General features: G+C 40.1%; 1 long non-coding RNA gene across 1 annotated transcript in view; it reads left to right on the top strand.

Moving 5' to 3' along the window:
- Positions 1 to 6,183: 6,183 nt before the first annotated feature.
- LOC114045227 overlaps positions 6,184 to 16,725 on the top strand; it is a 73,980-nt gene continuing 63,438 nt past the window's right edge. The window contains exon 1 of the long non-coding RNA XR_003569354.1: positions 6,184 to 6,226. This is a non-coding gene — a long non-coding RNA (uncharacterized LOC114045227). The remainder of the gene's footprint in view (positions 6,227 to 16,725) is intronic.

Raw genomic sequence — 16,725 nt, forward strand, 5'->3', positions numbered from 1 at the left:
TATGCACACTTATATAGAAACATATGGGTGTCTACATGTAGTGTGTTGCAATGGACATGCATGTCCACACATATATGTGTACATGTGTGTTGCGCATATGCGTGTGTGCATGTATATATACAAAGAAAGAAATAGAGAAAGCCAGAAAGAGAGTTAGATGTCACAGAGAGACAGCCAGATGCCACAGTAAGAACACTGGACTCAGAGTCAGGAGAGACCTGAGTTCAAATCCTGCCACAGTCACTTACTAGCTGTATGACCTTGAGCAAATCATTTAATACCTCCCAGAATCAGATTCCTCATCTGTAAATTGGGGAAAAATAATAGACTCTACCTCAAAGGAACATTATAAGGATCAAACGACATAACACATCTACAGAACTTTGTAAACTTTAAAGCAATATATAAATTCTAGCTATTTTTATACATATTATAAAATTAGACAGTTTACACAAATACACTATACAGTAGCCCAAATTGGACATTGATCTCAAATCAAAAATTCCTTTCTTACTAGTTGTGTGAATTTGCCTCAGTTTCCTCATCTGTAAAATGAGATGGAGAAGGAAATGGCAAACCACTCCAGTATCTTTGGCAAGGGAACCCCAAATGAGGTCACCAAAAGTTGGACACGAATGAACAACAAACAGCATCCTCAACTTACAATCTAATGGTAGAAGACAATATTCAAAATGAAGTTGAAAGGGGAATAGAGACAAAGAAGGGAAAAAAATATTCTGTCCTGGTATGGGGGTAAGAAGATCTGATAAATTTCTGATTTCCACCAATAATTCTTGGACATACACTATTGAAATTAAATTTCACCAGTTGAAATGAAGGAATGGCATAAAGTCTACAATGTTCTCACCCTTCCTGATTTGGGGACTATTCTCTCATTTCTAAAGCATGGTTATTCATCAAGAGGTTTTCTTCCCCAGGTGCTGTCCCTTCCGTGTAGAGACAGGAAGAGCCTCAGGGTCCACTTAGCCTAGTCTGGGGCCAGTCCTTGTTAATGGCCCCAAAAACCCTTGGCAATCTTGTCAGCTCAGGCTAGTTGCTTGGTTCCTTCTTACTACTCATAGGTACATACAGTTCAGCGGGGCTCTCTCCAAGTGTCCTAATCTTCTAGGGGCATAGGATATATGCCTATAACTATGGCAGAGCTCCTCCCAGAATCTTCATCTAAGCAAGGAGACCAGGCCAACCACGTCTTTATTTCCAACCTAGCTACAGACCTCTTGACTTCTCCATCATGCTCCAGGGTCAGGTACCTTCCCTCCCCTCTCCCCTTTCAACTTCATTTTGAATACTGTCTTCTACCATTAGATTGTAAGTTGAGGATGTTGTTCATTATTCAGTCATTTCAATCATGTCCTTCTTTTTGTGATCCCAATTGGTGTTTTCTTGGAAAAGATACTGGAGTGGTTTATCATTTCCTTCTCTATCTCATTTTACAGATGAGGAAACTGAGGCAAACAGAGTCACACAACTAGTAAGTGTCTGGATTTGAACTCAGGTCTTCTTAACTCCAAGCCCAGCGCTCTATCCACTGTCCCACCTAACTATCCCTCCTTGAGGACAAGGACTGTCTTTTTGCCTATCTTTGCATTCCCAGATCTTAGAACAGGTCTGGCATATAGCAAGTGTTTAACAAAAGTTTATTGACTGAAGGACTGACCAATCAGCAGTCCTGAAAACTGATTTATATCCTGACAAGATTTAAGTCTCAATCTCCCAGCAGATTGTAACAATAGTTATAAGTTAAATAACTGAATGCTCTTTTAAGTTTTTGTCAAATGCTTGCTTTTTTATGTATATTCTATTTTAGTCGGCCAATAAGCTGAGTAATTTATTAAGCACCTACTATGGGCTAAGTGGTAAGAACACAAAGAAAGGCAAAAGTCCATCTTTACTTTCTAGGAACAATCCTTTTGTGTGTAAGAGATATGTTTCTTTCCAATACTTGACTCATTATATGTTTCTATTCCCCTCTGGGGAGACCTAAATCTAAATGTGAGCTATATGTAAAGCTCTAAGTAAAACTTCCCTGGGAAATTGGACTGGGGGAGGGGGAGTTAATGAACCAAAGAGGAAGAGAAGGGAGCCTAAACCCAGAGACTCCATTCCCACAAGACTAAACCCGGTCCCAGCCACTTACCTGGGTTGAGAACAGATGAGCCCCTTAATGGAAAAGGAATGATCCCTATGCTCCAGCTCTCTGGACCAGGCATCAGTTCCTTAATATTGGAGCCTCAAGAAGGTCATGGACTAATCTAAGCCTGGGGACCTGTAGCTAGATAGAATATATTAGAAGTTAAATACTATCTGATCTAGAACTAGGTATCTTGTACTAAGTCATTTTTTGTTATTCTCACTTTACTTCTGGGCTTCTCCCATCTCTCGAGATTTCCTCATTTTTTCAACACAACTTGCCTGAGAAAGAAAAGCTTTTCAGTTTGGGCAATTCAAAAGAAAGCATTGTGCCTTCCTGGGAATGCCTCTGACTCTCTCATCCCTAGAGATGGTTTTTCCCCAGAAACTTCACCTTCACAATCTGCCTAGACTTTTCCATTTGAGGGACATATATATGAGGTGACCTCGAAGACTATCATGTACTTGGAAAGATAGTAGCCTCTATTCCCACCTCCACACCCTGCCTGCCTGTGTATATGTTTATCCTAAGTCATGAGACTAGGAATTGCTACACTGAAAGAGCTAGTATCCTCATACTTGCCCCTAAGGAAAACCAAATTTCAACAGTCTGACTGAAAAAACAATGGATCAGAGAAAGAACTGGATTCCAGTCTCTGTTTCTATGCTACCTCTGAAGCTCTGTTTTCTTTCCCTATAAAATAAGAAGATTGGACAAGCTGATCTCTAAGGTTACTTCTAGCTCTAATAGTCTATGAGGATATGAGATTTGAGATCATTTCATGCCATCCCATTACCAACTTATACAATATTTCCCTAGAGCAGTCTAGTATCAGGCATAAAAGTTACAAAAATAATCACATGCTTTGATCTAACAATTTCTTTGTTGGTCAATAACCCTCAAAAGTGCTATTAAAAACAACATAAAAGAACTATTTTTTCAAAGCAGCTCATAGTAGTATTATATGTAAGTGCAAAACAAAAACAGAACTAGAAACAGCCTAAATGTCCCTCAATGAAATGGTTTGATAAATTGTGGAACAATAATGTAGTATAATATTATAAATGTAATTATGACCAAGAAGAATGAGAAATTCAAAGAAATCTGGAATGACCTTTATGAAATAAGAAAAATGAAAAAAGTAGTACTGGAAGAATGAAGTACATCCTAACTATAATCATACCAGGAAAAGTCAATTAGAATGGATGTATGTTGAATTCTGATAGGGACTTAAAGGCAAAAGAGTTTGGTGGCACTAAATAAATTGAAGTGAACTTAAATGTAAGTAGTTACAAAACAAATTGAGCTCTTTGTTGATGTTTAGTGTTGAGTTTTTAATAAAACAATTTTTTTTTAAAAAACAATTTAAAAAAATATCCACAGCCAGGCGTGGTGGCATGTACCTGTTGCCCCTAAGGAAAACCAAATTTCCAACAATCCCTGTTATTGGGGAGCCTGAAGTTGGTGAGCTTTAGTTGCACTCTAGTTCCAAGCTGCAGTACGGCTAAGACAATCAGGTGTCTTCATGAAGTCTAGCACAAATAGGGGGAGCCACCAGGAATGAGGGAGGACCAGGTCCCCCTCCAAGTAGGAAAGGGTTGACCCAGATTGGAAACTGAATGGGCTAAAGCTTCCATAATGGCCAGGAGTGAGATTGGGCCCTTGAGTGGCTGCAGTTCATCCCACCTATGAGATAGGGAGACCCGATAACCAAAGAAATTTTAATTTTAAAAATATATATATATTGGAATCTACTTCAGCTCATTTTCAACTTCAGTAAGAGTTGACTGTGACCTTGATCAAGTAATTTCCTCTCTTTGGGGCCTCAGTTTCCTCCTTTGCAAAAAATCAAGGAGATGATTCCTAAGTTTTCTTCCAGCTTTAACACTTTAAGTGTTTGTTTTAGTGGGGAATGAAGTTGAGCTGAAAGATACAGGTTGTCTTCAAACCCTCTTTTACTGCTTTCCCCAAATGCATATGTTGCTTTGCTTTAAGCCTCTCCAGTACTACCCTGGAGTAATCGAGTCTCTGGGATACCCAAGAGTGGAGAGATAATTGATCTTAGCACCTGGGCAGTCTCCCCAGTTTCAGTCTTGTGACATCCTAGGATGTCTATCCACCCCCACAACCAATTGAGGGAACCTGTCACCCCACTTACCTCAGAAAAAGTTTGTGGTGTTTATTCTAGGAGTAAAAATTGCTAGTTTTGGAGTTTCATGGGAGCCTACTACAAACTAGGACAGAAGGAGTTCAAAAGCCAATCATAAACCTGGCACAAGAGGCATAACGTTGTAGTGATGGGGGACTTTGACGATCAGAACATCTGCTGGAATTCTGTCTGCCAAAAGCACAGCACCTCTGAAATTCATGACTTGCCAGAATGATAATTGCACTCTTCAAAAGGTAAGGGAAACAACAAAGGGAACTACTCTTCAGGGCTTAAACCTGACCAACAAAAATGGAGAAACTGGGAGATGAGTAAGATATTACAAGAACCTTAAAGCAAATGACTATAGCATCATCGTGCTTACACCAGGAAAGTATAGAAAGAGTGGTCATGGACTGACATACATGCAGGATTTTGGAGGAGAAGCTTTCAAAAATGTCAAAGGAAGAAAGGACTTCTAATTATACCCCCTGGCTATGTGAAATAATGAAGTACCCTCCCTCCATTTTCATCCCTAGTTTATCCCTTTCCCCCTCCCTTTCTTTTTCTCTCTTCAAATCATCAAAATATTTTAAAAATCATTTTCAGGTCATTTTATTTGAATCCCTTTATGACACCTGCTTACATTAAAGGTTATAGGAGCTGCTTGTATAATCTCACTTCAATCACCATTAGAATGTTAACATTTTACCCTCATAAAGTGTTTTTCTGATTGCTTGCTTGTATTTACCTTTTTGTATTTCTCTTTGTATTTCAAAGTTTTTTTTTCCCCTAATATCCAGTCTTTTCATGGGGAATGCTTAGAAGTCTTCTATTTCATTAAAGATCCATTTTTACCCCTGGAGGATTATACTCAGTTTTGCTGGCTAAGTTATTCCTGGTTATAAGCCTATATCTTTTGCCCTTTGGAATATCATATTTCAAACTGTCTACTCTTCCATAGAGATAGCTGCTAAATCTTGCATTACCCTGACAATGGCTCTTCAATACTTGAATTTTTTCTTCCTAGCTCCTTGTAGTATTTTTTCTTTGACCTAGATTCTCTCAATTTTGGTTATAATGTTCATGGGAGTTTTCAATTTGGGGTTTCTTTCATGAAGTAACTAGTGGATTCTTCCTATTTTTACTTTGCCCTCTGGTCCTAAGAGGTCTGGGCAGATTTCTTTCATGACTTATTGAAATATAATGTCCAGGCTCTTTTTTATTTTCATCGTAGAGTTCAAGGCTTCATAAATGATCTGTCTTCAGTCTATTTTCCAGATCAATTGTTTTTTATTTGAGATACTTTATATTTTCTTCTATTTTTTTTCAATCTTTTGACTTTGTTTTAATATTTCTTATTGTCTCATGGAATCATTAACTCCTGTGTGGTTGATTCTAATTTTCAAGGAGTCTATTACTTGGGTAAGGTTTAGTATCTCCTGGGCAGAGAGTGAGAGAGAGAGACAGAGAGAGAGGGAGTCCTGGGGGATCAGGGAAGCTTGTTGTAGAAGGTGATGCCTGATTTGAGTTTTGAAGGAAGTCACACATGCTACTACATCTCCCATTGCAATGCCTTTACACTGGCTGCCTTTCATACCTGGAATTTACTTCCTCCTCATTTCTGCCTCTTAGAATTCCTGACTTCTTTCAAAGCTCAGTTCAAGACAATAAGCTTTTCCTGATTCCTCCCCACCCCAGGCTCTAATGATTCTTCACACCCCATATTGTAGTCATTTGTTATATATTCAGTAAATGTTTATATATGTACATGTTGTCTTCTCCAATAGAACACAAGTTCCCTAAGGGCAGAAACTGTTCCATTTTTGTCTTTTTATCAGTACCTGGCACACAATAGGCAGTTGATAAATACTTGCTGGTTTTGATTTACTTCACTCAGAGTTCTTCTTGGAAATGATGTGATTTGGGTAAGTTTATTTAAATTTAATGATATCCCGTTCCCTATTTTGTTTGTGATGGACTAGCAAAATACCTATTTGATGCAGAAATCCCAGAAATCACCACCCCATGTATAGAATCCCATAAGCATGTAACCTTCGGGGGTGAGCTGATGGATAAGATTCAGCCAAAATGAAAGACCTCAGAGGAAGTATTGGCTCCAGGGAGAGAACACAGCACTTGAATTACAGTTCCTCCCGGGAGTATGGGAGAGAGATTTTTCTTGCCCTGCTGCTTCTGGGGATAAAAGTAATGTCTAAATCTAAGTGCAACAATGACTAATTCCCAGTCAGAATGCCTCCTACTTTTCCAGAGCACATTTCTTGAGTAATAAATAATAAGTCCCCCTATGAGAATGAGAACTGACAGAGAAAGAATGAGAAGGCTGAGGGTGAGGGAGGGGAGGGCAGGAGAAGGGAATAAACCAGATTCCTAACTCTACAGTGTTAAGAGAAAATAAGTAAAATTCTGGAATCAACCTAATCCAACTCCAGATGAGGAGGGGAGTCTAATGAAAAAGGGGGGAACCAGTCAGGCCAAAGCAGAGCCGTTTCTGACAGTCAGGGGCATTCTGATTGCCATCTCCAAATCCTCAAGAATGACTTGGCAGATGCTAATTTTCCAGGATGGGATCCAGCAGCAATAATGGTAGGGAGGAAGCCAATCAGATGGTATGCACACTCCCTGTTAGCCAGAGGCCTATGGGCTTACCTGGGGATAGGCCTCTTTCAAAAGACTGAAGATCTGTGGGACAGGTTTGCCTTTTGAGATTAATGCAAATGTCACCAGATGGGAATGACAGATGCCAACAGAAGCTTGAGAACAGCTTCCCATCTGGTAGTGGGTTAGGCTTCCTGGGACTTACATTAGAATACCTTGAAACAAAGTGGAAGAAACTCTCTTTTTAAAAAAAAAATTATTTTATTTTGAAAGGGGGATAATCAAGAGAGGGAGGACATGAAGAAAGAAAAGAAATAGAGACAGAGAGAGGTAAGGTGGGTAGGAAGAGGAAGGAAGGAAAGAGAAGAGGGAGAGAGGAAGCTAAGAGAAAAAGCCCAATATTATAATGAGTTTGGGATGTCTGCCTCTGAAATTTGCCTCCTTTCCTACTTTGAAAACCAAGGTAGATATCCACGTAGGATTTAGGTCTCTTAATTGCTTGAAGGATATGAGAAAGAGCAGAAGTTTAAAATTTGTGAACTTGGTTCCTAGGAAGGAGTTTCTCGGAAAGCAGCATAATGGAGTGCAGTGAAATTAAGAGACTGAATTCCCGGGTTGGAAGGGTGGCTGTGACGGTTGGGGTGAAGGGCCAGTAACATCATCCCTCTGGGTCTCATGTGTAAAACAAAAGGGTTCCATTAAATAAACGGCATAGGAGCTTTAGTGCTGGACTTGGAATCAGGAAGAACTTTAGTTCAAATCCTACCTCAGACATTTACTAGGTGGGATCATGGGCAGCTCCCTTATTGTCTCTTAGCCTCATTGTCCTCATCTGAAAAGTATAGAAAATTATTATTATTATTATTATTATTATTATTATCATAGCGCCTACATCATGGGGTTGTTGTGAGGATCAAATAAGATAATAGATATAGCACATTTTGAAATCATGAGGATGCTATACAGATGTTCATAACAAGACCCGTTCCCAGTCTGAATCCTGTAGTTACAGAGGTCAGCAGCAGGTGAGCAGTCAGAAAGTGACAACAAATTAGGTAAGAGATCCAATTCTAGTTTAATCAAATTAATCTTCTTGTTCTTGGAAAACAAAGGAAAATAAAGCAATGGGAGGGACCAAAGCGACATTTCAGCCAAATAAACTAAAATAACATTGGCTTAGCATTTCAAGAGGATCTCTAACACATCACTTCATTCCTCAGAATGGCATGTTCTTTAACAGTAAGGAGTGTGAATTGATCACAGTAACACAATTATACTGTGTTTTACAGACTTTAAAAAAAAAAACTTTCTCCCTACGCCAGCTCTTTAAGGTAGTTATTATAATCATTACCCCCATTTTAGGAGATGAAAAAACTGAAACCTAGAGGATAAGGCCTAATACAATCTAATCTAATAAACATTTCTTTATTTTTTTATTTTTTATTTTTTTAAATTTATTTATTTTTCAACATTTTCTTCCACAAGATTTTGAGTTCCAAATTTTCACCCCATCTCACCCCTTCCCCCATCCCAAGATGGCATGCATTCTGAATACCCCTTCCCCTAGTCTGCCTTCCCTTCTATCTCTCCCCCCCTTCTCTTATCCCCTTCCCCTTCTATTTTCCTATATGGTAGGATAGATTTCTGTACCCCATATCCTGTATTTCTTATTTCCCAGTTGCATATGAAAACATTTTTTTTAAACATGTGTTTTTACAACTTTGGGTTCCAAATTTTCTCCTTTCCTCCCTCCCCACCCACCCTCATTGAAAAGGCAAGCAACTCAATATAGGTTATACATGTGCAGTTATGCCAAACACTCCCATAATAGACATGCTGTGAAAAACTAACTCTATTTCCCTTAATGCTATCCCACACCTCCATTTATTCTATTCTTTCTTTCGACCCTGTCCCTCCTCAGAAGTATTTGCTTCTGGTTACCCCCTTTCCCAATCCGCCCTCCTCTCTATTAACCCCCTACTCTCTTGTCCCTTTCACCTACTATTTTCCTGTAGGGTAAGACAGATTTCCATACCCAATAGAGTGTGTATGTTATTCCCTCCTTAAGTCAAATCCTATGAGAGTGAGATTCACTCATTCCCTCTCACCTTTCCCTGTTTCCCCTCCACTGTGAGAGCCTTTTCTTTTCTGTTTTTTTTGTGAGATAATTTACCCCATTCTACCTCTCCCTTTCTCCTTCTCCTAGTATAATCCTCTCACCCCTTAATTTTATTCTCCAGATATGACTCCTTCATCTTCAACTCTCCCTGTGCCCTCTATCTATCTATCTATATATACATACATATAATTCTTTCCCTCTAACTACCCTAATACTGACAAAGGTCTCATGAGTTACAAATGCCATCTTTCCATGTAGGAATGTAAACAGTTCAACCTTAATAAGTCTCTTAAGATTTCTCTTTCCTGTTTACCTCTTCATATTTCACTCGAGTCTTGTATCTGGAAGTCAAATTTTCTATTCAGCTCTGGTCTTTTCATCAAGAATGCTTGAAAGTCCTCTATTTCACTGAATGACCATTTTTTTCCCTGAAGGATTATATTCAGTTTTGCTGGGTAGGTGATTCTTGGTTGTAATCCTATCTCCTTTGCCTTCTGGAATATTATATTCCATGCCCTAAGGTCCCTTAATGTAGAAGCTGCTAAATCTTGTGTTATCCTGATTGTGTTTCCACAGTATTGGAATTGCTTCTTTCTGGCTGCTTGTAATATTTTCTCCTTGACCTGGGAACTCTGAAATTTGGTTACAATATTCCTAGGAGTTTTCCTTTGGGGATCTCTTTCAGGAGGAGATTGGTGGATTCTTTCAATTTCTATTTTGCCCTCTGGTTCTAAAATATCAGGGCAGTTTTCCTTGATAATTTCTTGAAAGATGATGTCTAGGCTCTTTTTTTGATCATGGCTTTCAGATAGTCCAATAATTTTTAAATTCTCTCTCCTGGATCTATTTTCCAGGTCAGTGTTTTTCCAATGAGATATTTCACTGTTTTCTAATTTTTCATTTTTTTGGAATTGTTTTACAGTGTCTTGATTTCTCATAAAGTCACTAGCTTCCAATTGCTCTATTCTAATTTTTAAGGAAGTATTTTCTTCAGTAATCTTTTGGACTTCCTTTTCCATTTGGCCAATTTTGCTTTTTAGGGCATTTTCCTCATTGGTTTTTTTGACCTCTTTTGCCATTTGGGTTAGGCTATTTTTAAGGTGTTATTTTCTTCAGTATTTTTTGGGGTCTCCTTTAGCAAGCTGTTGACTTGTTTTTCATGATTTTCTTGCATCACTCTCAGTTTTTCCTCTACTTATCTTACTTGCTTCTCAAAGTTCCTTTTGAGCTCTTCCAAGGCCTGGGACTGATTCATATTTTTCTTGGAGGCTTTGGATGTAGGAGCTTTGACTTTGTTATCTTCTTCTGGTTGTATGTTTTGATCTTCTTTGTCACCAAAGTAAGATAATATAGTCTGACTCTTTTTGTGCTGCTTACTCATGATTCTGGCCAGTTACTTGAGTTTTAAACTCTTTGTTAAGTTAAGAGTCTGCTTCCAATGTGGAGAATGTACTGTCCCAAGCTTTGGGGGTTTGTACAGCTGTTTTCAGAGATACTTCTAGGGATCTGTAAATTTTCAGTCCTTCTGAGGTGGTATGATAAGGGGCAAGGTGTTTCCTCTCCACCACCACAACAAACTCCACCACGCCAGCATTCCTCCTCTTCCCAGGACCGCCCCTCAGAACCGTGACCCAGATCCAAGCACTGGTAAAGGAAGAGATTCCTGCCTCAGCACTGGCAAAGTGATCCCTGCAATCCCCCTCTGATCAGCCACTTGATTCCCCCTCAGTCTGTGGGCAGGAAGCTCAGGAGGCAGCCGTGTCTCATGTTAAGGACTTGCAGCTGAACCCTAGCTTCTCTCTCTCACTGCAGTCACAGACTTTTCCCACTGACCTTCTAAGTTGTCTTTGGCGTTCGTGGGTTGAAAAGTCTGGAAACCACCACAGCTGCCCAAGATTCAGTCCTCTGAGGCCTGCTCCAGGTTTGCTGCAACCTGCATGCCCACGCTGCACTGCGCTCCTCTCCCCACCCAGCGCGATGTACCTTTCCCATCAACCATCAGACTGTCTTTGGCTGGAAATTTGTTTCACTCTGACTTCTTGTGGGTTCTGCTGCTTTAGAATTTGTTTAGAATCATTTTTTATAGGTATTTGGAGGCGTTTGAGGGAGGACTCAAGCAAGTCACTGCTTTCACTCCGCCATCTTGGCTCCACCCCCCCCCAATAAACATTTGTTAAGTGCTTACAATGTGCCAGGCACTGTGCTAAGAACTAGAGATACAATTTTTTAAGAGACAGTCTACCCTTAAGGAGCTTACAATCTTTTCTCTCTCTCTTTTCTGGAAGTAATAGACCCCTATAAAAGTGACTTGCCCAGGGTCGCATAGCCAGTAAGCATCTGAGGCCAAATTTGAACTCAGGTACTTCTGACTCCAAGGCCAGTGCTCCACCCACTACACCACCTACTTGCCCCATTGACCTTCCACTCTAATGGAGGAGACAACACACAAAAAGAGACAGAAAACAGGGAAGAGGAGAAAGATGGGACACCAGTGGATAACTAGTATGGAGGCACCTTGTTCCATGGAATTGTTACCAGGTAGGGCAGTAGATACAAGATGGAATTATCTGAATTTAGAATTTAGAGCCCAGTTTCTGCCCTCTATAAAGGAAAACATTAAGAGGAGTTTGGAGCTCCATCCTTTAGCCCTCCAATCAGAGGAAAGGGGAGGCTGAGGGAGGTGGGGTCAATCAAGGCTTGAGTTAGCAGATGATAGTGAGTTTACAAGTGATGAGCTTTTCCTGGAAGGGGCATCATGTTGCTTGGAATTAAAACCAGGCAGAGCAGCAGATGCAAGGTGTACATCCCAGAAATGGAATTCAAGACCCCATCTCAATTCCTTGTCTAGCCCTCATTCTGCTGTGCCAAGCTTCTACTCTGCAAGGCTAATCCCCAGGGATGGACCAGGTTCTTTTCTCTCCTCTGATGCTGCTGCCTCCTTGGTATAGGCCCTCATCACCTCATACCTGGTCTATCACAATAGCCTGCTGGCTGGTCTCTCTGCTTCAAGTTTCTACCCACTCTAGTCTATCCTCCATTTAACCACCAAAGACATATGCCAAGTCCGAACATGTGATGCCCACAACAATCACACTTTACCTCTAGGATCAAATATAAAATCTTCTGACTTTTGAAGCCTTTTATAACCTGGCTTCTTCCTACCTTTCCAAGCTTCTGACACTTTACTCCCCTCCACATATTCTACCATCTGGCCTCTTTGCTGTTCTTCAGATAGGATTCTCTCAACTTTACCCAGGCCTTTTCTTTGACTGTCCCTCATTTTTGGTATTAATTTCTTCCTCCTCCAAATACATGCTTACCTAAAAAACTATTTTATGGAGACAAAAATCACACAGGGCAAGCACTCACATGATGGTTAGAAGAAGCAACAAAGGGACACTCTCAGGATCTTTCTTAAGAACTTTGGGATTGATTGTGTGACAAGGGAGACACTGGCACAGGACCTCACAGCAAAGAGTGCCCTCATCAGAGAAGGTGCTGTGCTCTATGAGCAAAGCAGAATTGAAGCAACTCAAAAGAAATTCTAGATGTGTAATTTAGAGAATCCACCCCCAATATTCACATGGACTATTTGTGCCTGACCTGTGGTAGAACATTCCAAGCTCACATTGATCTGATCAGTCAGAGTTGGACGCATCGTAACTTGACTCCAGCATAACGATGTCATTTTGGTCCTCTTCGAGAATGAAGGACAACAACCAATCCTTTCTCTTCTCTACCTCCTAGCTTCCCTGGCTTTCTTCAAGGCTCAGTTCAAATCCTGTCTTCTATAAGAAGCCTTTCTTTCCCAGTTTCCCCCTCCCCCTTGCCTTCCCTTGGAGATGACCTTCCATCTATTCTATATATCTCTAGTATGTAAATAATTGTCTTTGTGTTGTCTCCCCCCCCTTAGAATGCAAGCTCCTTGAGGGCAGGGACTGGTTTTACCTTTCTTTGTATCCCTAACACTTAGCACAGTGGCTGACACAAAGTAAGTCCTTAATTAATGCTGACTGAAGGATTGATCACAGATAAAGCTCAGCACCAGGGTAGGAAAAAAGATGTGCCATATCATCAGTCATTTTTTAGTATTTGTTTTTAATCCTAATTTTAAATTTAATTTAATTTTTAAAATGTTGTAATGCAACTATGAATATGCATTGCATAATACACTTTATTAATTTATTTTGATTTGTCAACAATCACTTCCATAAGCTTTTGAGCTTTAAATTTTTCTCCCCATCCCTCCCCAAGAGGGAGGACACACAATCTGATATAGGCTATACATATACGTTCCTATTAAACACATCTTCACATTAGTCATGTGGTAAGGAAGAATTAAAACCAATAGGAGGAACCACAAGGAAGAGAAAACAAAACCAAACAGAAGAAAAAAATAGCAAATAGTATGCTTTAATCTGCATTCAAACTCCATAGTTCTTTTTTTGGATGTGGATAGCATTTCCCGTCATGAGACCTTTGGAGATGTCTTAGATCTTTGTATTGCTAAGAAGGGCTAAGTCTGTTGATGTTAGTCATCATACAACATGACTGTTACTGTGTACAACATTCTCCTGGTTCTGCTCACTTCACTCAGCTTCACTCCCTCATTCCTTATTCACTTGGTTTAATATAATATAATATATATTACCAACATATTTATTTATATTATATTTTTATATACATGTATATTTATATTTATTTATTGGTTTAAAACTACTTGGTACTGGCTAAGAAATAGAGTAGTGAATCAGTGGAATAGGTTAGGTATATAAGACACAGTAGTCAATGACCATAGTAATCTACTATTTGATAAACCCAAAGACCTCAACTTCTGGGATAAGAACTCACTATTTGACAAAAACTGCTGGGAATATTGGAAAAGAATATGGCAGAAACCAGGCACCGACCAAAATCTAACACCATATACCAAAATAAAGTCAAAATGGGTACATGATTTAGATATAAAGGCTGATGCTATAAGCAAACTGGGAGAGCAAGGAATAGTTTACCTATCAGATTTATGGAGAACAGAAGAATTCATGACCAAAAAGGGGATAGAGAACATTATGAAATGCAAAATGGATAATTTTCATTACATTAAACTGAAAAGTTTTAGCACAAACAAAGCCAATGCAACCAAGATTAGAAGGAAAGTAGAAAATTGGGAAAGAATTTTTACAACCAGTGTCTCTGATAAGGGCCTCATTTCTAAAATATATAGAGAATTAAGTCAAATTTATAAGAATACAAGTCATTCCCCAATTGATAAATGGTCAAAGGATATGGGTAGGCAGGTTTCAGATGAAGAAATTAAAGCCATCTATAGTCATATGAAAAAATGCTCTAAACCACTATTGATAAAAGAAATACAAATCAAAACAAGTCTTAAGTACCACATCACACCTGTCAGACTGGTCAACATGACAAAACAGGAAAATGATAAATGTTGGAGAAGATGTGGGAAAATTGAAACACTAATGCATTGTTGGTGAAGTTGTAAAACAATCCAACCATTTTTGGACAGCAATTTGGAACCATGCCCAAAGGGCTATAAAAATGTGCATACTCTTTGACCCAGCAATAGCACATCTAGGGCTGTATCCCAGAGAGATCATACAAATGGGAAAAGGACCTACATGTACAAAAATATTTATAGCAGCTCTTTTTGTGGTGGCAAAGAATTGAAAATTGAGAGGATGCCCATCAATTGGGGAATGGCTGAACAAGTTGTGGTGTATGAGTATAATGGAATACTATTGTGCTATAAGAAATGACGAGCAGGCAGACTTCAGAAAAACCTGGAAAGACCTGCATGGTCTAATGCTGAGTGAAGTGAGCATAATACATTTATAATAGACTAATTTTGGTCAGTAGTATCAAAATGGATAGCTAGGTGGCACAGGAGATAGAACGCAGGGCCTGGAGGCAGGAGGACCTGAGTTCAAATCAGGCCTTAGGCACTTCCTAGCTGAGTGATACTGGGCAAGTCACTTAACCCTATTTGCTTCAGTTTCCTCCTCTGTAAAATGAGCTGGAGAAAGAAATGGCGAACCACTCCAGTATCTTTGCCAAAAAAAGCCCAAAGGGGGTCACAAAGAGTCAGACATGACTGAAATGACTGGACAGCAAGAAGCATCAAAATAGGCAGAGGTGGCGTCTGCAGGCTGTTGGCTCCTGGGGCTTCTGTCCCAGTCTCTGCTTCCCTCCTTCATGGTTGACTTGGCAGGGATTTTCCCTCTAGGTGATGTCCTGCTGTCATAGGTTGGTTTTGCAATGTCATTTCAAACCTTCCTTGGCCTCAGGAGGAGTCTGAGCAGGCCCTGTTTGCTTATCCAGGATTCCATCTCTCTAGCCTCAGTGGCCCAATATTAACAGCTTCAGAAGAATGTGTAATTCTGACCCAACCCTCTGAAGACTCCAGATCCAGCAAGGAGACCCACAGGGGATGCTAACAGAGCTGGAGTCAAAAATCTGTTTTGATCTGCACAGAAACTCAAGAACCAGAACTTCCCTTCAGTCAGTTGGAGAGCTCGGTCTCAGCCGAGGGTCACATCAGGCCCGATGGCCTTCGGGGACAAACAACAGCTGCCCTCCTTAAAACGAGGACTGCTTGTCGTAACCGATCAGCACTGAATTGAATTGACCTTTCCTAATATTGCCAAAGATTTCACCAGATTCTGTTTTGGTTTTTTGCTTGTTTGTTTACTTTTATGAAATGGGCCTGTGCTTGTAAGACTTACACAATTATCATTACTTGCAACATTTAAGAATTTAAACTGAAAGTAATCGAGCAGCTAGGGACAGGCTGGTCCATCCCACATAGGGTTATCTGAGAGGCATTTGCCTCAAAATATCCTCCCCAGCAGCCTGCCACACAGGGGTGAAAGCAGTTGCCATTAGAATTCTCTTCCTTTGCATTAAGACACTGAGTTTCCAGGAAGCCCCTATTAAAATTTTTAACACACATACACACACACACACACACACACACACACACACACACACACACACAATTTCTAGGTAAAGCAACAGGCACAATGATACTAACCAGACTCACAGAGTTGGGTAACCTCAGAGGCCGTGTAATCCAACCTGTACCTGAACCAGAGCATAAGCATGAATTAGCTTCTCAAATTACCTGGTGATACCTTTAAAATTTTGATCTGCCTCTACCTCCTACCCTTCCACACATTGCCATCCCAGGTAACCACTCCTCATTGGTGATTTCCCCCTTGCAACCACCATTTTAGCAATGAACTTAGCCATGTTTCACTTTACTCTCCCCTAGATACCCTTCAGACTCCATCTTCTCCTTCTTACCTGTGACACCACATACACACATTGCCCCTGATATGTATTATACTCCCCCATTTGAAAATAAGTACCTTGAGGGCAAATACTTATGTTTGCATCCCCGATACTTAGCACAGTGTCTGGCAAGGAGGAAACATTTCATAAGTGCTTGATCTATCTACTAGTGGAGCTGGAAAGCACAGGACACTGGTCGGGGGCTCAGAAGGCAGGTGACCAGTTAGGGCACCCATACAAAGTAAAATTGGAGCATGTCTAACAGCACTGAATTGTGAAGTACCACCCCAACCTCAGCAGCAGAAGTATAGGAGAACTTGTGGCTCCATTTGACCCTGGAAGTCAGAAGGAAGGAAGCTTCCAGGGACCTTCATCTTC

Source organism: Vombatus ursinus, unplaced genomic scaffold (genome assembly GCF_900497805.2).
Source record: "Vombatus ursinus unplaced genomic scaffold, bare-nosed wombat genome assembly UNPS02014778.1, whole genome shotgun sequence".
In the NCBI taxonomy this organism is placed as follows: Eukaryota; Metazoa; Chordata; class Mammalia; order Diprotodontia; family Vombatidae; genus Vombatus; species Vombatus ursinus.